Source organism: Piliocolobus tephrosceles, chromosome 15, assembly GCF_002776525.5.
Source record: "Piliocolobus tephrosceles isolate RC106 chromosome 15, ASM277652v3, whole genome shotgun sequence".
NCBI lineage: Eukaryota > Metazoa > Chordata > Mammalia > Primates > Cercopithecidae > Piliocolobus > Piliocolobus tephrosceles.
The window spans coordinates 33,788,574-33,815,582 of record NC_045448.1 but is presented as its reverse complement, the minus strand read 5'-3'; the positions used below and the strand labels follow the sequence as shown (position 1 = coordinate 33,815,582).

At 39.8% G+C, this 27,009-nt stretch overlaps 1 long non-coding RNA gene across 1 annotated transcript in view; it reads right to left on the bottom strand.

The window, feature by feature from the left end:
• Positions 1 to 1,274: 1,274 nt before the first annotated feature.
• The window catches only part of LOC111545435, a 91,036-nt gene continuing 65,301 nt past the window's right edge, over positions 1,275 to 27,009 (bottom strand). Inside the window, exon 3 of the long non-coding RNA XR_002732453.1 lies at positions 1,275 to 1,935. This is a non-coding gene — a long non-coding RNA (uncharacterized LOC111545435). The remainder of the gene's footprint in view (positions 1,936 to 27,009) is intronic.

Below are 27,009 nucleotides of genomic sequence, written 5' to 3'. Positions count from 1 at the left end.
TACTTTTGCACCAACCTAATAACAGTATCTTCACAGGCTCTGTTCTGATGCATAATGTGAGCACGGTGCTGGCTACAGAATCTCCAAGCCTGGATTTCCAGCCTTATCAGAGATTCTGTGAGTCACCACCACATTTCAGCAAATCCCCTTTCTGCTTCAATTAGTAAGTCGGTTTCTTTTGCTTGTAACTGAAAACCATGACTGATGCTTTCAGGTTCTGGAGGAAGTAAGATTTTATAATTCTCAAATCTCGTAAGGATTAAACTTTCAACATCTTCAGTCGGAACAACCTTTGTTCATTCTCTTCATTACTTCATTGATTTTGTTCATTCAGTCATTTAGTTTTTCATTCATTCATTCATTCATTCAGTAAACACTTACTGAACCTTTACTCTGTGCCAATTGACAAAAACAGACATGGTCCCTCCTCTCATGTACATGTAGTTTAGTAGGCAATAATCACACAAATAAATGTAACAGTGCAATTGTGATAACTGTTCAGGAAAGAACCATATTATAGGGAGAATTAATCATCATCAAATCCAAGGAAGACTTCTTTGAGCAACTGATGACTGAGCTGGAATCTGAAAAAAGAGTGAAAATTAGCTATGTGACAGGGAAAGAGAGAAAGATGTTTCAGACAAAGGAAATAGTATGAGCAAAGGCTCTATAGCAAGTTGAGCAAAGTGTCTTTGAGGAACTGAAAGAAACTTACTACAGCTACAAATAAGAGAGCAGAGGGAAGCAGACTGTGAAGAAGCAAGCTTGTGCAGTCGGTGGAGACCATAACATGGCAAGCTTTGTAGCCCGTATTAAGGATGTTCTCCTTTATCTAAAAGAAGTAATAAATCATGGTAGTATTTTAAGTGGTAGCAGGGAAGGTGGGAGAAATGTAACATGCTCTGGCTGCATGTAAAACGTTTTGGAGAGGAGCAAGAGTAAATACAGGGAGGCCAGTCAGGGGATCCCAGTAGCCCAAGCAGGAGGTGAAGAAGCCTGGACTCAGATGCAACAGTAAGTGGCAGATGAGAGGATGGATGGGAATGGTATTTGGAAGTTAACATTATCAGGATTTGTGGTTGATCAAGTGTGGAAAGTGAAAGAGACAGAATGGATGCAGTCACCATTCACCAAAAGAGGAAAACACCAGAAAAGGACCAAAAAGGAAGAGAACTATCTTTGGAGAGAATCATGGCTATTTCTTGTAATGTACTACACTCCTCAGCCAATCACCTCAAATTAAACAGATTTTATTTTCAGTGATCAAAAGTAGAATCAGGCTCTGACCTCAAAAATCTGCCCTCTGCTCACAGATGCCTAGTCTTTATACAGTAATGAAAGGCCAAAGTCTGAGTCAGCATACTCCACAATTAGAGACCGTGTTGTATTTCGTTTCCTAGAGCTGACAATGTTGCCAGACACCAGGGAGTTTAAAACAAGACAAATGTATTCTTTCACAGTTCTGAAGACCAGAAGTCCAAAATCAGAGTGTCAGTAGGGCCATGTCTCCTCCAAATGCTCTCAGAGAGAATCTCTTTCCACCTCTTCCAGCTTCTGGTGACCCCTGGTGTTCCTTGGCTTCTGGTAGCATAACTCTATTTGCCTCCTTCTTCACATGGTCTTCTTTCTGTATGTCTCTGTGTCTCCTCCTTTCTCATCTAGTAGATGAACAGTCATTGAATTTAGGGCCCATCCTGAAGCCAGAGTGATCTCATCTTGAATTTGTTAATCTCATTACATCTGTAAAACCCTATTTTGAATTAAGGTCATATTCACAAGTACTAGGGGTTATGACGTGGACATATCTTTTGGGGGCCACTATTCAGCCCACTACAGATGTAAAATGTTAACAGGTTGCTTAGATACACGTAGAGGAGTTTTAGCTGAAACAGCATTTCTCAGAGTGTGTAAGACAAACATTAGTTCCTCAAGATGCTAAAAAAAAAAAAAAAAAAAAAAAAATTGTTACCATGGACAAAGTTTGGAAAACACTGTACACTCCATATCATTCTTATGATTCCTAATTTACATACACAAGTTAAAGTTTCTGAGAACTCCTGCAGTAATGAAACCCATTCAGGTTACTCAACCCAGAACTTTACAGTCTTATTTGATGCATAACCTTTTCCTTTTGGTGACAAAGCACCCTCCCACTGACATCCGAAAAACTGTCCAAGGGCCATACTCACAGATATGCTAACATACCATCAGTTAGCAATCAGTGATAAACAGTTTGGGGTTCCGGATTTTCCTCAGTTTTGGTGAGGAAGAAAAATGAAAGAAGGTCTTAAACATTGAAGACTGGGGAGGGTATGACCACTGGATTCAGGAGGGAGTGAGTGCTGGGATTGACTGGGCAGAATGCTAGCAAGTAATAGAAAGGTGAGATTGGTGGTGCAAAAGAAATTTTGCTCAAAGAATTTTTTATTCACCTCACACTGTGAGGAGAAAACACAAGCTGTGAAACAGGTTTTTGGTTGATTGCTTGGATTTTTTATTTGTCGGGGTTTTTTTTAAGTCAAGTAAAAGCACGTACAGGCAACTTTGTGATTTATAGTCGTTTTTCTTTTGTATTTTCTCAAACATGATGATTTCCTTGTAAAAGGGCATGTTTCCCATGGGTTTTATTAATCGAAGTGCCACTGTAACTACATTTCTGTCATCCTGAATTCCCCCTGTAGTTGCTGTGAAAAGCAGTCATCATTTTTTCCTTAGTTTCTCCATTACTGAATAAATATAACAGAGCAATGTCTTGGTCAATGAGAATCCTGATGCTTCATGAGCTATAAACCTATCCGTGAGCTATAAACCTATATATGAGCTATAAACCCATATATCCCTGCCTTTCAGCCGATATGAGCAAGCAAGCCCAAGCTATCAGGAGATCTGGTCACTCCCCAAGCAGCCAAGATCAGACTGGGGGCCAAGGTTCCAGAGAAAACGCAATTCTCTTATCCACCATGATTCCTTCCTTGGCCCCTTTGATTATTGCACTTCATGTGGGGCTGTGGCTCTACCTCCTGTGCTGTGCATTGTCTGGGCAAAAAGGACACAGAAGATCTCTAAGCCTCTGGTATCACTTCTTCTTTTGCCACACCAAAGCTAGGGCTTAACTTCCTTTTTCTGGGCTTCCTGTCAACTATCTGGGAAGAAAAATGTGTGTTCTTCATTCTTCACTTGCTAAGACCTTCTTACTTCTCCTCAGCGGGCCAGCTGACTGAGCCAGCAGTCAGCGGATGGAGGTATAGGTCCCTCCACTATTCTTTATGCACTTCTGGATTTTAGCCAGCACTGCTGTGCATTAAGGTCTGTGTTGGGTCATGCGGGTGGATCCTTCATGAATGGTTTGGTAGTGTTTTCCAAGTCATGAATGAGTTCTTGCTCTTTTAGTTCCCAGGAAAACTCATTGCTAAGAAGAACCTGGCCCCTCCTTCCTCTCTCTCTTGCCTCCTCTCTTGACATGTGATCTGCACATGTCAAGAGTAGACGTTTCCTGAGTCCCATGCCAGAGCGGATGCTGGCACTATGTGTTTTGCACAGCCTGCAGAACATGAGCCAAATCAACCTGTTTTCTTTCTAAATTATCCAGCTTGGGGTATTTCTTTATAGCAACATAAAAGGACTAAGACATGTGTGTCCCAGCAAGCTTAAATACACTCTGTCAGGGTTTCCCAGTGTGGAGGTCCTGTACCATTGCAGAGACACAAGCTAATTGTATTTGATACAAGAATAAACACATTTCATGAGTTATAATTTCATCTTATGTGCATTGGGGTGTTGGGGCAGGGGGAGGGAACAACTATTACACAAAGTCTGTGATTCCATGAATGTGATTGTTTGGAAAAGGCCTAACTTTTTTAGGTAAATTTAAAGTTTGTATTTAATGAAAAACATTAATAATAATGCAGGTGGTACATCTCTGGGGTAGTTTTTCACCTACTGAGATTCAGGAAGGACCACAGTGCTGTATACTAGTGGCCACCACAGAATCTTAGCCTGAGAGGCACGTTAGTGGCAGCCCACAGAGCCGGACTCCCTTCTCCAACCTGCCTTGACAAATGGATTCTACCCAGAGTTCAATCTCTTGTCAATGTAGGAGAAATGCTGGGGGAGAGACTTTTCCATGACAGACAAATCCTTATTGAAGGATTGACAATGCTTTTTTTAAGAAAAACATTTAAAATAAGCCAAATTACCCTAAAGGAGGAGCCAAGCTTGACAAATATCAGGTCCTAGGGAAAAACAGCAAAAGATTTCATTTTGGAAGTTGTAACTTCAGAGAGTAACAATAACAATCCAATGATTCAAATTCATAGAATGTTTGCTTCAGAACACTTCTGAGCAACTTAGAATATCCACAGTGCCCAATTGTCCATGAATAGAATATCCCTTGCCTCTCCCTTTAAACATCTCTACTTTTTTCCAGAACGTATCCCCCAACACACACACACACACACACTTTGCATATGTGCCATACGTGCTGTCACTCAGGGGCTCTGAGGACAGCAAGAACAATGGGCTACTTCCTGTTTATCCCCAGCAGGCCCCATAGGCACGAGGCTCTCCCCACCACCTGTATATTTTTCCACACTGCTGTCAGTTTCAGCAGATTATAAGGTCAAGAGATTGAGACCATCCTGGCCAACATGGTGAAACCCCGTCTCTACCAAAAATACAAACATTAGCTGGATGTGGTGGCACGTGCCTGTAGTCCCTGCTACTTGGGAGGCTGAGGCAGGAGAATCACTCGAACCCAGAAGGCAGAAGTTGCAGTGAGCCGAGATCCCACCACTGCACTCCAGCCTGGCAACAGAGCAAGACTCCATCTCAAAGAAAAAGAAAAAAAAAAAAAAAAACCTTACTCATGTATGCCCACAAGGAAATTTTTGATGGATTTTTGTTACCCAAAGGGCAAAGTTACTCATCTATTCACTGAACATTTATTAAATGTGTAGCATCTGCCAGACAATGCTAAGCAGCCTCCTCACTGCTTAGACCTACTTGGTAAAGGGTAAGTATCAGTATAGAAGCGACTAGGAGTTGAGTAGAGCTTGATGCCTAAGAGGCTACTGGGCACTTGTTGAGAATATTCTTCTTGTTCTTACCTTCCTGGAAAATTTCTATGCAACTTTTCAAGAAAAATCCATCTGTCCTATGACATCATTTTGAATTCATCAGATTCTGTGTTTTTATCTTTCCCAACAATATATTAGCCACTCAAAATAAGAACTTTGTACATCTATATATTCCAGTACCTAGAATATAGTGAGCATGAACTTATTTCCTGAATATGTAAAGTGCTAAAAGAATATAATGCAATCCAAAACTCAACAAATACTTTAGTAACTAAACATTGTGTGGGGTTAGTCCTTCCTGTCATATAATCACATCAATTTTTGAAGTAATCATATTTGCCCAGGTAAAATTTAAAAAGGAGGCCAGGGGTAGAGCTCAGGACAGACATAAAAATGGGATCAAAGGAAGAGCCATGAGTTTGGAAAAAGCAAACACACTCAGTCAGAAGGGATGCGTTAAACACTTACACAAGGGACTGTACTGAAGCACATCTTCCCTGAGGATGTAGCAGTTCAGTCATTTGGACATTCATTCAAACATTAAATGATGCTTTATGGAATGTTCACTAATTATAATTACTTCAATATTGTGTTCAATAGACTATTAGGAAACTTCCAATTCATTTGTTCCATTAAAAAAAAACTGTAGACAAATTAAATTTATAGAGTTTAATAGAGCAAAAAACAATTCGTGAATCAGGCAGCCACCAGAACCACAAGTTCAGAGCAACTACAGGGCTACCACATGATCCAATAACATTAAGGGACAGAAAAAAAGAAGGTGACCTATGGAAAACGGAAGCAAGGTACAGAAATATCCGGATTATTTATAGCCCGGTGTTTGCCTTATTTGAAACTGGTGTGAACAGTTGGCTGCCTGTAATTGGCTGAAACTTGGCTACTTGTTACAGAAGAGGAGGTTACAGTCTGTTTACACATCAAGTTAGGTTACAGCTCACTATGCATGCAGAAACCATTAAGCCAAATTTAAAATATAAAGGAAGGTAGCTTTGAACCAAACTTAACTTACTTTACTTAACCAAACTTAACACCTTATTAATTCATTCATTTAATGTTTGATCACGTACCTACTTTGAGTTTTGATCTAGATGCTGGAAATAGAGGTGACTCAAGAGACAGACAAGGTCCCTACTATTAATACCTTGGAGTTCACATAATCCTACGAGTTGCTGTGAACAGATAGCTAAACAAGACCAGTATCTAAAATCAGACAGAAGGTGTGGTGGAGTGGAGAAGGGAAGAAAGAAGAAGGGAAGGGAAATACTCGATGACCATAAGCACTATGCACAGAATTGAAATAGAGAAAGCGAAAGGGAGTGACCGGTAGCTATTTTTCATGGATCATCAAGGAGGGGCTCGCTAAGGTCTGAGTGACAATAAGGAGCAGCCAAGGGTGATCCTGAGCATTCCAGGGAATACCAAGCACAGGACTGTAATTCCTAAAATAAAAATAAAAAGCACAATTTAACAACAAAACATACACAAAGAGAAAAACATAAAGTTGCTTCCATTTCTAATGACCAGCCAAGCTTGGTGGCTCAGGTCTGTAATCCCAGCACTTTGGGAGGCCAAGGCAGGCAGATCACCTGAGATCAGGAGTTCAAGACCAGCCTGGCCAACACGGCGAAACCCGTCTGTACTAAAAATACAAAAATTAACTGGGCATGGTGGTGCATGCCTATAATCCCAGCTACTCAGGAGGCTGGGGCAGGAGAATCCCTGGAACCAAAGAGGCGGAGGTTGCAGTGAGCCGAAATCACACCACTGCACTCCAGCCTGGGTGACGGAGACAGACTCTGTGTCAAAAAAAAAATTCTTTTTGGTGACTATAATTTCAGACTTCATTTGAAATTCCGAATTAAAGCTCTCACTGCTTAGTGATGTAAAAATTTTAATTAAAAAAAAATCTACAAAGAGCATTGCAAAACAATGAAAAAAAAAGGGTAAAGAATATTTTATGTTACTTAAAGTAACCTAGTCTGGCCAAAATATGCTACCTTGAAAGGAAACCACAACTTAAACCTTGAAATGTTTATTTCCCTACCATTCTCTCAATCTGCAAAAAGTTGAAACTTCCTTTTGGACTGATTACCAGCAGGCTACTGATATCCTGATCCAAGACTAAAGTGAACAATTACAAATCCTAGCCAAGTATGTAGAACCCCAGGCTTTCTTCATAGATGAGGACATCTGGTGAGCTTACATTGTCTCATCAATCATCACAACATCTATTAGGCTACAAAAATCATGATAAAGTTTCCAATTCCATAAACAGATAATCAGAAGCACTGAATAGCCAAGTTAATGGTTGACTTATAATCACTGATTAAGGCATTGGCAAATCCTTGAAGAAAATCCAGGCACTGAGCCACAACCCTCTATTTCACCCTATATACCACAGCTTTGCTCTGAATACAAATAAGACTGCATTAGACGTAACTCCAGTGTTTTCCACTCCTTGCTTTGCTCTAAGCAAGATGTTGTACAAATGGGATAGTGAGGGTTACAGAGAGTTGTGTCTATGTTGTTCTTTCACCATTCTGGACATTTTGGTGCAATAAAATCGATTAAATTGAAATGCCACAGGATCTTGGTAGCTCAGTTTCATCTGTTTTTAACAACTTCCATTCATATAAGTCATTTTCTTTCAAATGTAGGAAAACAAGATTGGGTTAACTTCAAAGGAACTTAAAATAGTAAATGCAATGTGCTGAATTTCTTAATACAAACAAGCTATAAACCTAGACCATGAGTGATGGTGGACTTGGGAATACAAAGCTGGAAACTGGAGGGTGAGAAATTAAAAGCAAGATCAGTAACAACTTGGAAATTAGTTAAACTCAAGATGTTCAGAAACTTGGGTAGAAAGGCTGAGAGTACAATCATGGGTCCACAGAAACATGGGTCCCAAAAGTCGAAAGAACATGAGTCAAACCCTGTGGATTAGTCATGAGTTGAGGACATCATGAATTCTGAAGCGTCAGAAATCCAAACAGCACACCCTAGTACCAGCAACAAGGAGTCTTGGAAATGGAGGTAAAAGCTATCTCAAACAGTTTCATAAATATGTCCCATAGGAACAGTTGTCTCATTGTTTATATTTTGTCTTAAAATAAGAACTTGAGAATTTTTGCTACAAGGTGACAAAATGAATGCACATTTACTTAGTTCCTCTGCCAGAAACTCACTGAAATGAGTAACAACCACCAAAAACAGAGCCAGATAATCATCACCCATGGTGAAACTAGAGAATGGTGAAAATGGCATAAAAGACACCATAATGAATATCTATTCATGCCAAAATTCAGGTCAAGTTAAAGAAAGATGTGTGGAAACCAACATCTGACTCCACACCCCATAGGAAGAATGTAAATTTCCCTTACAAAAAGCAAGAGCCCTAAAATGCCCACACCAAAATTCTATGGATGTGAAAATGGGAGCAGAAGTTGTGGTCAGTAGGATGAGCTACAAAGATCAACTCATCAAATATTTATTGAACAACTGTACATGCTAAGAGGAGTGGCTGCAAGACAGGGAAATGAAATCATGCTTATTTTTTTCTATCTCACTATCTATTCATTAAAAATCCTTGAGATGAGGAGAGATAATAAATGGAAGCCTATATACCTGCTTGGCTAAATTAAATGAACTCTAATCAGCAAACAAAGGGTCTTGAATGTGAGTCCCACGGTTCTCACTCACCCAGACTCCTGCCAGAGTGAACCACAGACCTAAAGTGGGAAATACACAGAAGCTGCGGGATAATGGGTGATGGGCCATCATATGTAATTAGAAAGAATGTGAAGACACTGCACCTACAATAAGACTCCTTATTTTGTCCCTCTGTCCCCCAAACTCATGAAGGACTAAACAGAGTTTAACTTTCCACCTTAGAGTCTGGTAGCACAATTTTAAAGTTTGCAAATCTGTATGGAGAGGAATATGTTCAGGGAAAGACAATTCCACTATCCACTTCTCGAGTAAATAATAGGCCAGACAGAAGAGAAGTGCCTGCATTCAAACAGACAGAATTAATAAGATGAAGTTTCAAACACGGCACCTGTGCACAGTTCATACCAAAACAAAAACATAAAGAAAAAAAATAGAAGAGGAGGTAGAAGAGAGAAAAAAAGATTCCACTAAACAAATAGGAAATAAAGACTATATATTGGAAGAACAGTTATTCCAAGAACAATGCCTTGTAACACATAACTCATTTATAGATTAGAACTTCTCAAAGTATTGGAAAAATCAGAGAGGACATAGACTTTACAAAAATTGACATAGGAGAAGAGATTCAGATTCATGAGATCAACTAAGAGGTAAGACAATAGAAGAAAAGAAAAAAAGAAGATTAATAAAAACATTACATTGTGAAAACCACAATGGTAGCAATAAGAAGTCAAAATTAGCAAAAATAGTGATATGAAGGACTGGGTAGAGGAAAAACAGAATGCAAAAGGAAAAGTAAAATGTATAAAACTGATTAGAGATAAAGATGATAGGCTTGAAATAAAGATAATGGACATCTAATATCTGAATTGCAGTCCTAGAGAAAAAAGTAGTGTCCGTGAAAAGGAAAAAAAATATAAAGTGATAATAGAAAACCATTTTTCTGAAATAAAAGAAGATAGGAATGCACAGATTGAAAGGGCTCACACTATACAAGTAAAATTATTAGCAAACCATTGAAGAAGAAACATAGTCAAGCTATTGAATGTCAAAGAAGAAGTCTATAAGTAATTAAACAGAAGAAACAGAATCTACAAAAGAAGAAAAAATCAAGCTAAACTCATACTTTTCAGCAATATTAAATGCCAGAAGACAATGGAATAATGTCTACGGATTGAGGGGAAAAAGTACAATATTAACTTTGAGAATTGTGGTGTTCAGCTTTTGTGGTCTATCCTATAATCAATCTTTGTAAATATTCGGTGAACTCTTTTAAAAAGACAAAAAGTGCTCTCTAAAGGTACCATGGAACATTTTTGAATAAGTATGTATTATAATACATAGTAAAGGAAATCTTAATATAATTTTTAATAGAAATAGCACAAAACAAATTTTCTGATTATAATCATTGCAATAAAATTAGAAATCCAAAACAGAGGTAGGAATTAAAAACCCAGATTCTTGGAAATTTTTGAGACAGATTCTTCTATACAACTTGTGGGTCAAAGTGGGAATCAAAGTGCAACAGCACAGGAATTAGAAACCATGAGCATGAAGGCAACACTTACTAAGGATAAAACCTAAGTGGAAAACTAACACAGCCGGTAAAGGAAATCTGTGGTCTGAAACACTTACATGTTACTAAACAGATATGAATAAAACAACTGGAACATTTGAGTTGGAAAAATTAAAAAGTATACATAAAAACAGAATTTAAATCCATTTTAAATGAATGGATACATACACTCAATAATACGAATGAATTAAAAATATTTGTTGGGCCAGGTACAGTGGCTCATCCCTGTTATCCTGGCACTTTGGGAGGCCAAGGTGGGTGGATCGCCTGAGCTCAGGAGTTCGAGACCAGCCTGGGCAACATGGTGAAACCACATCTCTACTAAAATACAAAAAAATTAGCCAGGCATGGTAGCATACCCCTGTAGGCCCAGTTACTCAGGAGGCTGATGCAGGAGAATTGCTTGAACCCAGGAGGTGGAGGTTGCAATGAAACAAGATCGTACCACTGCACTCCAACCTCAGTAACTGAGACTCTGCCTCAAAAAAAAAAAAAAAAAAAAAAAAAAGTTGAGCCAAAGAAGCCAGACACCCCACCCACATTATAATGTAACGTAATTCCACTTATTAGAAGCTTAAGAACAGTCCATTCTAATTTATGGCCATAGAAATCAGCAGAGGGATTATCTTTTAGGGTGGGGTTCAATGGTATTAATAGGAAAAAGGCACAAAGAAACTTTCTGGAAGTAATGAACAGCTCTATAACTTGACCTAGATGATTATTATAAGGGTAAACATGAAGGTAAAAATTCATTAGGCTCCACACTTAAGCAGTGTGCATGTTACGTTGCTAAATGATACTGCAACTTGAGGAAAAACTTTTAATTTAAAAAATAGTAATTAATGAATTGGAAAACAAAAAATAAGTGATTGATAAATACAAGAGCTAGTCCTGTGGGAAGTGGGAGTGGGGTGGGGGGATAAATAAACTAAATATACCACTGCACTACTAAAAGATCTGTAAAAAAAGATAAAACATAAATACACAAATTTAAGAAAGAGAAAGGTAAATGATGACTGATACAAGGAAAAGTAAGATAATTTTAAAGTACGTCTATTTTCTCTCTAAAAATGTCAAAACCCTCAAAACATTTTTAAAAAAAAAAACTAAAACAAAAACATGAAATTCCAAACAAGAATTTCCGTGTATGTGTTTGAATAAACACATACACAAACAAGTCAAACAAGAAAGAACCCAAATTTCCGCCATAAACTTCCAGAAGAGGCAAAATGGTGGTACGGTTCGGCATGATGCAGTAGGACCATTAGTCCACATCACAAGAGGTGCGAGGAAGTCAGATGCAAGATAGGTTGAGAAGTCACACTAATAGCCCCAGTTCACAGAGAAGCAAACTGAGTGACTGAGAAGAAGACATTCCCTGGAAAGACTTGAACAAACTAATTCTGAGGGGAAGAAGCCCTGGCCAACTTTCTCTAGGCTCCCAGTGAGGTGGGAGGAAAGCAGCTACCGTCGCCACAAGCCAGGTGAAACACAGAGAGAGAAGGTGTACTTATTACCTCCACCCAGACTTAATTATCCCCAGCAAGGAACAAGGACGCAGCAGTGTTGAAAACAGATGAGAAAATTAATGAAATGAGATCGTCTGAGAGAACAGTAAGCCAGGGGAGAGAGGGAACATTGCAAGGCCCCAGGCAAGTTCGCTTCACCCACTCACACGCCACCAAAGGCCAGAAAACAAGTAGTACCTAAGGTTGCCAGATTTTGCTAATAAAATCACAAAATGTCCAGTTCCATTTGGACACACTTATACTAAAAAAGGATTCATTGTTTTTCTGAAATTCAATTTTAACTCACACTAATAGCCTCAATTCACAGAGAAGTGAATTGAGTGACTGCAAGACGACAGTATCATGACAGGGTATCTGTCTACCCTAATAAGACCAGAGGCAGAAAGACAGCCTTACTGTTTCCCGTTTGTGATCAGAGAGAGTGGGAAAGGCTTTGGGGAATAGAGGGCTGGGTAAAAATGTGGATACAGGGGGTCCTCCTCTCTTACAGAACCTCTAAAGTATCATTAGAAAATAATAAAATGAGATAAACTTTAAAACGGGATGGCCTAATAATAAAATAAAATAAAATAAAATAAAACTTAAAAACAGGATGGCCTTAGACCACTCCACAGAAATATTCACTACCAGAAGATAATAACAATATATGCAAAGTTCTGAGGGAATGTGAAAATCAAGAACCTATCCAGGAAGAGGCTGATTAATTATAATGTTCTCAACATGAAAGAACTCAGGGAGTTCAGCACCCACAAGACTTTCTTGCAAATTCCCCTGAACAGTGCAAACAAGTTAACTGAGATGAATAAAGAAGACTTGTTAAAGGGATGACGGGTAAGTATTCAAAATATTAAATCATGGTAATACAGCTAAAGCAAACTGGAAATTATGAGTAAAGAATAGAAATTGGCCGGGCACAGTGGCTCAAGCCTGTAATCCCAGCACTTTGGGAAGCCGAGACGGGCACATCACGAGGTCAGGAGATTGAGACCATCCTGGCTAACATGATGAAACCCCATCTCTACTAAAAAATACAAAAATCTAGCCGGGCGTGATGGCAGGCATCTGTAGTCCCAGCTACTCGGGAAGCTGAGGCAGGAGAATGGCGTAAACCTGGGAGGCAGAGCTTGCAGTGAGCTGAGATCCAGCCACTGCACTCCAGCCTGGGCGACAGAGCGAGACTCCGTCTCAAAAAAAAAAAAAAGAATAGAAATTAAACAAAATAAATATAACTTAAAACAACATAAAGCTAATTTTTAAAATGAGGTAAAAAGAAATTATTTAAATGTTATCAATTCCAGCTGTAAGTTGAGTAAAAAGTAAGTAAAAGTAAATGTAACAAATCAAACCCTCCTTTCATCATGCCATTGTCTTTCTTGAACAATATAGGGATCTTTTAGAAATTAATACTTTATACAAACAAAACTTTACCTAAATTTCTAAATTGCCACAATTTCAGTTATTTCAGTTATTTATTTTCATTTTGGTAAAATTAATTTTGTTACTTTTTATTTAAAATATTAACAAAATTTAAAAATAAAAATAGCATTTAGTTTGACTCCATGTTTGCAAAATTCATTCCATCTAATGTTCTACTTGTTCAATCAACAAATACCATTACTTGAGCACTTACTATGTTCCAGGAACAGTTTTTCATACACACACACACAGAAAAACAATACACACACATCAAAAAATATCTGGTATGTCCATCTAAAAGTAATGACAGTTATTTTTGAATGATAGAATTTAGAATGTTTCTCTTTTCTTTTTCTTTCAAACTTGAATTACTTATAAGAAACAGTAATCATTTTCATAAAAACAATACATTATCAAAGAAAATGGAGGAAAAAAACACTTAATTTTTAAAAGCCAGCAAATCATATACCAAAACCTGAAAAAAATGCACCAAAAAGAAATACCATGCAAATTTCATTTATAAATATTAGAAAAAAACACAATGAAAATATAAACTAAGAATGTTAGAGAGTATAGTGAAAGAATTACACACTACAACAAAATAGCTTCATTCCAAGAATGACAAAATAGTCAATACATATTAATAGATTCATCATAGTAAGCATGAAGAAGATAAAATCATATAGTCCTCCTGTGAGATACTAAAAGACATTTCACAAAATGCATCATCTTTTATGGCCTAATCACCTCTCAAAGGTCTCAATACCATCACCTTGAGGTTTAAGTTCCAACATATGAATTCTGGAGGTATACATGCATTCAAACCATAGATTGTTAGAAGTGAGAAAGATCAAGGACAAGAAGTCAGGATGATGGCTTTCCCTTTCCATCTCACTCCATGCAAACTGCAATGTCCCAATGTCCCTGTTGTGATCTACAAGGCCCTATATGCCCTGCGCTTCCATCCCCATTAACACTGTGACTTGCCTCCTGCTACCCTTCCTTCCATGTCTCTGTGAGTCACACTCACCTCCTTGCTCTTCCTTAAACCTGTCAGGGACATTTGCATCTCACATTCCTTTCACTTGCTACCTTGGCCCAGAATTTCCTTCCCAAGTCACCATCGCATTACAGATGTCACTACCATATCTAAAGTTGTCCCACTACACCCCAACACTACCTATCCCCCTTCTTTGCTTTACTCCATTATATTTATCACAATCTAATGTATACATCTTACTTAAACATATACAGCTGTTTTCTTGCTCATTCTTTATCTCTCCCAGTAGCACATAAGTTCCTGAGAGCCATGATTTTTGTTTCTTTTGTTTAGTGCTATAATCCCAGTAACTACAACAGTGCTTTGCACATAGTAGGTGATCAACAAATATTTGCTAAGTGAATGAAGGAGAAAGAGATGAGTAAGGGAGAGTGAACAAAGAAATACACAGAGCCCCAAAGGCTTTGCTGAAACTGGGGAAGACCTAGCTTAATTTCAAAATAAGATAATATCCTTTTAATGAAACACACTTTCACACAAAAGTTTAGCATCCTTCAAAATATCCTATTTTTGAAAAATATGTCCATTAAAAATGAAGAAATTTCTATATGACATTTAAAAACCTCCCCAGGAATGTTTAATTTTAGCTATTTCACTCTCTGAGCCACGCTTTAAAAATACTTTTCCCAAGAGCCTCATGTAGTTTTAAATGAAGTATACAAGTTCCAATAAGAATTAGAACTGCAAGCAAAATCTAAACTTAGAGTGTAGAAGTTTTTATTTTAGTTGTTAAAGTATACATCCAGTATCATTTTTTTTAAATACAGGTTTGCCTAATCCATCCAGTCTAACATGAGGAGATATCCAAAGAATGTTCAAATACAGATTTGTAAGATTAAATAACCTAATGAATTTGTTTTAAAATTCAAGGCTGTTCCCAAGCAAGAGAAAAAATGTGGTAGATTCACATATGGAAAATATGCAAAAGAGACCACAGTTTAAAGTTTAATGATAGTTATCTTCCAGTGTTCTCATAACTGCATGTACATTAAAAGCTGATCCACATGTTTAAGAGCAACACAGAAATAACCTACCTTTTCCTCATTAGAAGAATGGATTAACTGTGGGCTTTTCATGCAATGGAATAATATGCACCAGCTAAAAATGAAAGAACTGAAAAGCTAAAACACAATTTTCCTCTTCTCATTCCCTTCTTTTCCTCTCCTCCATTCCTCTTCACTCCCTTCATTTTCTTCTCTAATCCCCACCCTTCTCCTGCTTTTCCCTCCCTTCATTTCCCTTCCATCCCCTTCCCTACTTTTGGATCGCATCCCTTCATTCCCTTCTTGGACTATTCAGTGTAAAAGTCATCAGGTGACACGAAGCAGAATGCCCATCTACCCCTCACACTAGTGATAGGAGTTCACACTGTTAGGCATAGGGTGTCAGACCCTGAGCAGGGCAAGGAGTGCTTCAGCCCAGTAGATTCCTATTGATCTTCAAATTCCAATCCAGAAGTCACCTCCTCCAGTAAGTCTTCCTTCATGAACCAAACACAGGAAGAATTAATATTCCCTGAACTCCCAAGACATTCTGCACTTGCCTCTAATCATGCACTTTTATTAAAGTGAGTTGTTTAAGCTGGTTCTTTCTGCTGCTGAATGGTGAATGCTTCAAGAATAGTTAACATATAGAATACATTTATATCTTCAGATCCTATAATGTTTTTAATTTGTGAAATGGAGTTGAATAACAGAGGAGAAGTTGTGGGGGAAGCATGGTATATGGTTACCACATAGTGGTATATATGAAATTTTTCCAACTTGTAACTCATGTAATTATATAATATTCAATATACTTTCTCAAATTACTTGTATCTCCAGGCAACTATTTGCCCCACTGGACCTTGTGCCCTCAGTAGAGAATCACAGTACAAGAGAGCCTTAGTAACAGGGTGTGGGCTTGGAGGGCTGTCACCTGAACCCATTCCACCCCAGTCACCTCGGAAACCAGCAGATTCTCTGGAAAGACAGAAGTTATCATTATAACAAAAAAGAGCATCTCATTAAATCGTCTAACTCCTTAACAACTGAGCAATCTGCCACAACTAACCCTAAGTGATCAGGGAAGTAACCATTCCTTTTCAGTATCAGTAACTTTAGTTCCCTGGTTTTAAGCAATCCAAACTAACTCTGGATATTTCAGCCATAGAAGAAAAGCTAATCCATGTAAACCCAGGAAGGGCAGAAATCAGAGTGGCCCAACGGATCACTGTTAAAAACACACAATCTTCTTAAGGCAATTCCATTGGAATAACAACTTCCTTCCAACAATGTGTCCCTCCCATCAAGGTGCAAATTTCCTAGAGACTGGGTCAGCTAGTCCTAGTTTGGGGCATGAGGGACACCCACAGGCCATGTGTGTAAGACACTGCTATTGACAATCCCACTAGACCACATGGAAGAGGGAGGCATAGCTCCCCACAGGAAAAAAAAAAAAAACAACGAGATGAAGAAAATGAGAACTGGATGAGCAAAAACAGTTGTCTACTGCAACCCTTCTGTTCTGAGCAGACTGCTACAATGATGCAGCGGTATGAGGACTAAGAGAATCTGTGACTAGACCCTCCTAGGGAATCTACACCAGAGGAAGGGATTTCCAAGCAGCACACTGGCCCCAGGAGACTATCAGCCTAGATAAACAGAGTTCCAGAGCAAAGCAGCAATGTCTCCTCACATGGAAGGCATTTGGCAGCAACTGCATGACATGGACTAGCCCAGGAGCAGAAAGGAGCAAAAGGGCTTATCTGTGAGAACACAGAAGACTTCTTCTGAGAACTCTAAGAAATACATAAAAAGTAGAAAGTTTTAAAAGTGGGCTGAGATCCACCTGTGAGTAGGCAAGAGCCAATGAGCTCATGAAATTCAGGAACTACTATTGAGGCATGTTTGACCAGGAAGACGTCAAGTATCTCTCAGGTTTTTTGTTTTTTTGTTTTTTTTCTGTTCAAGAACAGAGAGGAAAGGGAACTTGATTCCAATGTTGTTTGGACAAACGGAGGCAGGATGGCACACTTCCGGGTTCTTCATCACCAACTTTTCCGCTGGCGCGAAAATGCAGCAGGCGCCCGGGAAGGTGCAGACCAACCGGGCATGCGCCAGGTGACGTCAATCCGAAGAGACCAAGATTTACCTGGTCACACCTGCGGAACGCCCCCGGACGCACCGGTGCCCCGCCTTCTGCCCTCCCACTCCTAGAAAAGCCGCTCGGGGCAGAGTGTGGCGCGACTTCCCAGCCCCCTACTCCTGTCGGGATGTCGGGACTGCATCAGGAACCCGGCGGGAGAGCCCCACCGGGGGACTCTGTGGGCCTTCTTTGCCAGAGGCCGACAGACCTCTCCCTACCCGCCTTCTTCCCTGAAGCTAGGTGACCAAAAATAAATTTGCGGTTTTGCTCCTATCCTTGCCTACTCGCTGGTTCTTTTGTGCCCGCTCTGGTGGTCTTAGAAAAACAAATCAAATGTCACATTTATTTATCCATGGCTCTCATAATAGGGCATTGTATCTAATAAGTCAAGTAGTTCTCCATATCCAAAAGATTTAGATATTTAAGCGCAACTGACTCCGTGAAGAGAGCTGCCTCATTCCATGTCTCTCCCTCCTAAAGTATGAAGGAATAAAAATCAGATAATTCTCAAATTGAGAATCTTTCCTCACCCATACCGCCTATGAATATAATTTTTCAAAGACATGCTATGTTCGTAAGTCAACTCAAAAGGATGAATGGGTGGACACTGCTATGAATCACCTACTAACCTCACGTTCTTGTCTTTCTTCAGCCATGCCCCTGTGTGTCCCGAATTGGTGGGTTCTTCCTCTCATTGACTTTAAGAATGAAGCGGTGGACCCTGGCGGTGAGTGTTACAGTTCCTAAAGAGGGTGTGTCTGGAGTTTGTTCCTTCTGATATTCCGATGTGTTCGGAGTTTCTTCCTTCTGGTGGGTTCCTGGTCTGGCTGGCTTCAGGAGTGAAGCTGCAGACCTTCACCGGGAGTGTTACACCTCTTAAGGCTGAGCGTCTGGAGCTGCTCATTCCTCCTGGTGGGTCTGTGGTCTTGCAGGCCTGCAGGGGGCCGGGGGAAAGCTTTGGCATGGAGGGGGTGGCGCTCCAGCATGGCGGGCTGCAGGTCCCGAGCCCTGCCCCACAGGGAGGCGGTTGAGGCCCAGTGAGAATTCAAGCGCAGCGGGTGGGCTGGCAGTGCTGGGGGACCTGGAACACCCTCTGCAGCTGCTGGCCTGGGTGCTAAGCACCTCACTGCTCGGGGCCGCTCCAAGTGCCCGGCCAGCCGAGCCCGCGCCCACCCGGAACTCACGCTGGCCCAGAGCGCACCACACCCAGCCCGGGTTCCCGCCCACGCCTCTCCCTCCACACCTCCCCGCAAGCAAGGGGAGCCGGCCCGGGCCTCCGCTAGCCAAGAGAGGGGCTCCCAGAGTGCAGTGGCGGGCTGGAGGGCTCTTCAGGCGCGCCAGAGTGGACACCAAGGGCAAGGAGGCACTGAAAGCAAGGGCTGCTAGCACGTTGTCACCTCTCACCTACACACACATTTTCCTATCTGCAAAACTTAGGATGATTATCTACAGTAGGATGAAGACAGAAAAAACATTTAAAATATAAAAACTGCAAACAGGAAATGAATCAAAAGCAAGAGGTCACCACACGTGCATACATACACACAAACTCGGTTTGCCAAAAATCATGGAGGTGTTGGTCACTGGGTTAGAGGATAATGGAATAAACATCAACTTCAGGTCTTTTCTGAACATCGGTTAATTTAGCTTCCTTTTTCTTGTCACCTGGGACCTTCCTGAATCTCCATGTGGCTGACCCCTAGCAAAATAGCCCCTACTGGGCAAGCTCTAGGGCAGTACTGCCAAAGAAGGCTTCCCTCCACTGCTTTATTCAAGTCCTATCTTATTTTTAGAATGCATAGTAAATAACATTCTCATATTGCAGACAAGAGGTTGTTCCAAATGAGCCATTGGCAAATGAATGATCCATTGTTTCTTACTTCGGCCCCAGAACATTTGGGTAGACCAGTTAGAGAATGTGCTTAACATGGCTGTTTCTATAATCAGTCATATATACCAACAACCCGTCAAACGTAACAGAATGTGAACATTTCTAAGCACTGTTTAATACTAGCTCCATGTTACTGAGAGGATCATATTAACTTCTAAAAATATTCTTCTATTTGATCCTGACTTTACTTAATTAGGAATCTTTTGTTCTGGTGAAGACCTTAAACTCCATTTCAACTCTATATTTAGGTTTCACTGTTTACACAAACTTAGATTCTATGTTTGGGGCAGCTAAATATTTGCCATAAGATTATCTCTGCAGATCAGAATCTCATTTTTCCAGACTTTAAAAAGATCACAGCTTCCAACATGAATACGTAAGGAAGTTCAGTTCTCAAGCCTTCTAGATATCAACCTGTGGAACCCTTGAGAACCAAGGAAAGCCCATTTAAAAAATGAAACTTGGAATGTAAATCACATAGAAACCTAAGGGTTTCCTCATTCAGAGTTAAAAACAAAACAAAACAAATAGCAAGTCACTGTGTTCATAAGTTCTGGGAGAAAACAATGAAAGATATTCTACATGTTTTATATTGTTTTGTATCTTTTTTATTGCTGTAGCTTTGAGTACTAAGCAACTTATCTTCAATAAAAGTACATTTAGCCCATGAAAGCACTAATAGTATATGTATTTAAAAAGCAACATTTCATAAGAAACATGCAGTTCCATTAGATGCAGCACATTCTTTGGGACCTTTATGCTTTTCAGCAGGATTTTTGAAATAATTGTGGGCCCGTTAGTGCTTGTAGTTTCACCAAATAAGGCTTGGCTGTCTCATAATTATTACTCAGGAGGTTTGATGGACTCATATAGAATTTGTTGTATTCTAACACACATATAAGAATATCATTTTAAATCGTCAATAAATACAAATACAAAATTTTGCATTGTACAATACAAAAAACAAAAAACCTTCTTACAAAGGAATACAAAAGAGACAAGGGTTGCTAGGCAACCGCCTAGCACAGACCTTAGCATTTAAAGTAACAAACTACACTGCTGCCACCACCTGAAGGGTCTTGCTTTCAGCAACAAAAGAACACTGACAGGAAGGAGTTGAAATACAGCTCAGAACCACCACCATTCTCCCAAAATTGTGTGTGAGCATATTTTACCAATTATAATATGTTGATTTACAAAATAAGCAAAATAAACTTCATTTGGAATGCATCCAACTTCTAAAATTCACCTGGATTTATCTTCTGTGTTCTCAAAAAGATGGACTATGCACAAGCTTTTCTTCTTTTCTTTTTTTTTTTTTTCTTCTCTGACTCCCAGGCTGGAGTGCAGCGGTGCCACCTCGGCTCACTGTAATCTCCATTTCCCAGGTTCACGCCATTCCCCTGCCTCAGCCTCCCTGGTAGCTGGCACTACAGGCGCACGCTGCCACGCCCACCTAATTTTTTTGTATTTTTAGTAGAGATGGGGTTTCACCGTGTTATCCAGGATGGTCTTGATCTCCTGACATTGTGATCCTCCCGCCTCGGCCTCCCAGAGTGCTGGGATTACAGGCGTGAGCCACTGCGCCCAGCCAAGCTTTTCCTTAAATAGAGGCAACGGTGGGGAAAATGCCTCCAAGGTGAATTTGTTTCTGGTGGCCTTCAACTTTGTCACCTCTCTTCAGTGTGCCCTAGACTCCCAGACATCCAATATCTGAGGGTGGTTTTATAGGATTAAATTGTTTCAACAATACAATAACATCTTGGTGAGAATTAATTCAAGTGTCTGGTGTCCTATAAAATTTCTGCCCTTTAAAAGAGGACAGCTGAGAGAAGAACATGAAGAGGAAACTTCAAAGGGTTCAATTTCAGACAGAACAGCCCCTGGATGAGGAGAACAGAGCTTGCCATACCACCACCCATGACCCCATCAAAAGCCCAGCACTGCTGACATAAGGATTACAATCCTTTAGATCTACAATGCAGAGGAGTGTATAGTTAAGCACACAGTCTTGAGTTAAGCTGCCTAGTTGAAGTGCTGGTTCTACCACTTACTAACCTTGTAACCTTTAGTGAGATGCTTAAATCGCCTAAGCTTCACTTTCCTCATTTGTAAAAAGGGGATTTAAAAAAAAAAAAAAAAAACTTCCCTACCATAATGGTGTTGACATGTTCATTGAAATAACATATGTATTTTGTTTTTGTTTAGGCCTTTGCTTAGTGTTTGGCATGTAATAGATACACAATAATGCTTATATTCTTCATACTGTTATGAAGGTCAATAACAAATAATGCTGCATCTCATTTATTTAACTAAATACTCTCAGGGTATTTATTAACTAAATATCTGTTGTAGGAATTTTTTGCTCAAGCATACAATGTAAATGTATGCACAATTTAGGAATGAGTGCCACAGAGCAAGAACATAGAAATGGAGTTGGATCAATGTGATAAAAGGCCATTGAATACACACCTAAACTTTTTGTCATCCTGCATTGCCTGGGGCCATGTTATTACAACAACAGAGACATAGATAAATGGCCCAAAAAACAGTATGGCCTGTGTATCTTGATCCTATCTGAGTTCCTTGTATTCACGCATGGGATTATGTACACGTAAGTCAACCACAGAATTTCAGATATTTAACCTACCATCTGAAGGAAGAATAGATGTAGAACCATAAAGAAAATATCATCTATATAAAATTAAAAAACATACTGGAGCTTGAGGTATCTCTAAGGGCTCAGCCACAAGATCTCATACACCCTAATTCCAGCTATGTCTTTGGAATGCTTGGTGACACACCTCTGCTCTCTTTTGCGTTAAACCAGCTTCCTGCTTCAAGCAGCTTCCTTGTGTACACAGCTTCTGTTTCATGACATGAACTCTGTATGCCTCATGATGGCCTCGATGGCCCCTTCTTCACGTGACTTTTAGTCTCTTCCAAGGACAATAACAATGCACACTTTATTACCTACTTTAAATCCCAAAACAGAGATTCAAACTATAGCCAAAAGATGAAAAGAGCTGCAGAGGGCACTGAGCTGTGCCACCCAGATCTCTTTCAGAAATGAAGAGATTTCTGCCCTAGCCACTGGGAGTGCTGCTGGCAGATAGCCCCCAGCTGTCAGCCCTTACAGAGAGGTTGCCTCAGCTTAAGAGAGCTGTCTCATCCAAGGCCATGTCCCCTTCTAGGGCAGCTGGAACTGACTGAGAAAGAAGATAAAGGCCCAGTCCTTTTGTCCCAACTCAGGACACCTCTGAAGGGTCATCTCAGCTGTAGGACCCACTGTGGTATCTGCTCAGCCCTGAATTGAGACTACATCACCATTCAATTTCTCCCTCTGCCCACTCCTGCTCCTATCCCTTCCTGCTGCTCTCTTCCCCTCCCTTTCCCTCCTCTCTTCTTGCATAGATGTTGATCTCAACAGCACTCCTGATAAACTTCCTATACACTGATCTCCCTCACAGAGTCAGCTTCCCTAGAGCCCAATCAGGGACAGGAGCATGCCCCAGAGGTTTATGCATCATATCATTAAGCCAAGCCATATAGGTGGTCACCAACCAGATGAAATAGTGGCTGCCCTAGATAAAGGTGCCGACTCCTAATCCAATAAGCTATGGCCAGGAAGATATGTTGTGTGCTAGAAAACATCATTTCAGGGCAGTACAGGTTCTAGGCTGTGTGTAGCTCTGAGGGGATGGTATTTTGATATGTCTGGTACATTCTTTTATCAATCCCAGACAGATAACCCACAGGTTTGTCTCTTTCTTCCCATAATCTGGAAAGCAATCTGGATCTTTTTCTCTTCAAAGCTATCACCACCTCCTCTGCTTCTTGGAGATCCTGGCCTATGCAAGAACTTGGAGTGAAAACACCTCCTTACTTTTGCTATCTAAAAATATTCACTCTTGAATATGAGAGGTTTACTGCTAATCATGACAGGAAAACAGAAAAGAGATATGTAAAATAGCAAACATAATTCTTACATTAAAAAGAGTTGCTAAAGAGATTTTTTTAGAAACTCAAGCTTTTGCATTAATTAAAGATATTCCATAGTACTTATATTTTTTAAAAATCTCTGCCTCCTCACATTAGTAATGACTGTAGCTTTGTTAAGAACAAAGCCTTTATCATTTTGTTAAAAATGATGTGTGCTCATTATAAAAATTAAAGTGACACACATAGAAAAGTCTAACAAAGGGAAAAAAAAGTTATCTAAAATCCTACTTCCCAAAAATAGCCAGAATCAACATTATGTGAATATTATTCTAGTTGACTGTCTATTCATATATTCAGAAGGGTAGATCAACTTTCATTAACACTGAATCATTATCATGCTATTTTAACTTAAGAAATTCTTTAATTTTATTTAACTACAAAAAAAACTGAAGCAAAATTGAAGCGATTCCTGAATATTAAAGGAATATTTCTCCGCTGTAAGTATTTCCTAAAAGATCACTCTTAGGTCAAAAGGTGATCATGAAAAGCTATAAGTTGAAATTATTGTAACTACATTTCAACTTAAGATGCTTCCAGCACACTGGCTACTTGCTAGAAAAACATGAGGAAAGAAGCAGATCACATAACCTCCCCCCACCCTCCCCACTCTTTGACTCAGGTTATTTCATTATTTTTACATTATCAAGTATGGCAGAAACTGCTTGGTCTTCATCACTCTCTATTTTCTCCTTTTTCCAGTTATAATACAAGTTTTGGCTGAGCATAAGACTCCCCTGATAAAGATTACATTTCCCTGCCTCCTTTGTCATTTGGTGTAGCCATCTGACCAAATCTGGGCAAAGAAATGTTGGAGAAGGAATTGATGCAATTTCTGGATTGTGCCTTTAAAGAGAAGGACTGTACCCTTGCCTCTGTCCCCATCCCACCTTTCTCCAGGCTAAAACACAGACACAACAGTGGCAGCTAAAACATCCGTGTGGGTACATAAGATGAAAGCCACATGCTGATGATGGCAGGACAGCAAAGTCATAGACATCTGGGTCCCCAGTACCCTTAGCATCCAAACCAGTCCTGGATTGTCTATGCAGACTGTGATGTAGGAACGAAATATATTTCTACTTCATTCTTGCCAATTTACTTTTAGGTTTCTTTTTATAGAATCCTAACTGCACCTTGACTAATATCTCAACTAATATATCAACAGACTATATAATGATTGTTGACGATGAAATAATTCCTAGAGTTAATTTGTCTGAATTCAATATTTAAAAGCATTCGGTGTTCCCTGCCAATACCTTTTACCAGGGTGTCCCTATTTCTGAATTCTGGGTAATTTCTTTCGTTTTTCTTTGGTTGGTTGGCTTGGTGGCATATTAGTTTCCTATTGCTACTATAACAAATTACCCCAAACTTAGTGCTTAAAACAACACAAATTTGTTATCTTATGGTTCTGTATGTCATAATTGCAAAGTAGATTTTACTGAGCTAAAATCAAGTTGTTGGCAGGGTCACATTCCTTCAGAGAGCTCTGGAAGATAATCCATATCCTTGCCTTTTCCAGCTTCTGAGATAGGAGGTGGACTCAGACACCAGACCAGATTGAGGACTAGCTAAAACGGGGGGCGGGGGGCAGAAGCTTTCTAATCATACACACCCACAGGTGTGCCATGTCAATTTACTGTTGCCATGGCAGCACCCAAAGTTACTGCCCCTTTCCATTGCAATGACCCAATGACCCAAAAGTTACTACCCCTTCCCTAGAAAGTTCTGCACAAACCACTCCTTAATCTACATGTAATTAAAAGTGGGTATAAATATGACTGCAAAACTCCCTGAGCTGCTACTCTCTGCCTACAGGGCAGCCCTGCTCTGCAGGAACAGTCACTGAGGTTTAACACTGCCTCTTCACTAAAGCTGTTTTCTTCTATTTATGGCTTGCCCTTCAATTCTTTCCTGAGCAAAGCCAAGAACCCTTCTGGGCTAAGTTCCACTTTGGGGCTCACCTGCCCTGCGTCACTCCTACAGGCTGCCTGCATTCCTTTGTTCATGGCCCCTTCCTCCATCCTCAAAGCCAGCAGTGTAGTATCTTCAAGTATCTCTCTGATTCTGACCCTCCTGTCTCCTACTTTTGCTGATAAGGACGCTTGTAACTACACTGGGACCACCAGGATAATCCATAGTAGTCTCCTCATCTCACAATCCTTAGTTGCATCTGCAAAGTCCCCTCTGCCATATAAGGTCATATATTCACTGGTTCTGAGGATTAGAATGTGGATATCTTTACAGAGGGGAGGGGATGAATAGTATCCTTCCTACCACAGGCGGGGTTGATTTTGTTGTATTTCTCTAATTTCATCAATTTTGTTTTGTTGTCTTTAGAAAAGGGTTTATGAGTGCTTCATTGCCTGAAGTATTTGAAACAATACTGAGAATGCACGATTCCTTTATACTTGAAAAACAACTCATCTGAATATTATAATATGAAATCACTTTGTTTCCAGTATGTTACTGTTACACTGAAAAACCTTGAGGGCAACACGCTATGTTTTTCTTTGTATATGAAGCTCTTTTTTCTGCCTCCATGCCTAAAGTCTCTCTTTATCCCTCAAACTCAACCTAATCAGCATATGGCTTAATGTCAACTGCTTTTTACTTTCGCCTAAGATGCAGTAGCCTTTTCCAATATACTTATTCACTTCTTTGTTTCAGGGAATTTTCTTCTATTATATCAACCTCTGAATACTTTTTCAATTCCATCTGTTGGATTATGTATTTCAAGGCCATCAGTTATCTTTACATTGGATTGTCTTTGTGTAGTCACCATTGTCTATTACTTTATATTCAATTACTTCAGTATCATATTTTTGACCTGCATTCATTATGTTTCTCTAAAGCCTTTTCTGTATATTAGCATGTTTATTTTCACCTATGCTATCTGTTCCCTGATTTTCAAATCACCTTGTTGGTTCTGTCATGGGTTGGTCTGATCCTTAATGTGTCTTATTTACTCTGCAGCATACTCATTACTATCTGTCATCTCTTCCCTGAGACACCATGTGATTGTCACCTTTATGAAGTTGCTAAATAACACAGAGCACTTGTGAGGAATTTTCTTTTGTTCTGGGTCATTGTCATGGTGGCTCCCAGACTAGATTATTGTTACTTTTTATTTTTGTTCATACTTGTGTTTATTGCAGCTGGAGTATGTTTTCATCTTTGTGTTGCCATTTCTCCTTGTGATACTATGCTCAGATTGAGCTGCTCTATCCCGATAATTTTTCTCTGATATAGTGGGATTACCTCCCTTCTACCACTGTGCTTAATACCTGTTTGTTTTCTCTTCTCAGCTACAATTAGAGAGTTGGACATCTCATGTTCAGTCATAGACTGAGTCACAGCAGGATGGAGTGAGTATAAGAAAAGAAGGTCAGCTGATGCTATGTATGGGCTCTGGAAGAACACGTGGGCTCCACTTTTCTTCTGAGAGTATTTGCTCCATCCATGTGGGAAAGGTAGTGAGGGTGAGGTGGCACATCCCATAGGATCAAGAATAGATCTGGGCTCACACCTGTAATCCCAGCACTTTGGGAAGCTGAGGCAGGTGGATTACTTGAGGCCAGGAGTTTGAGACCAGCCTGGCCAATATGGTGAAACCCCATCTCTACTAAAAATACAAAAAA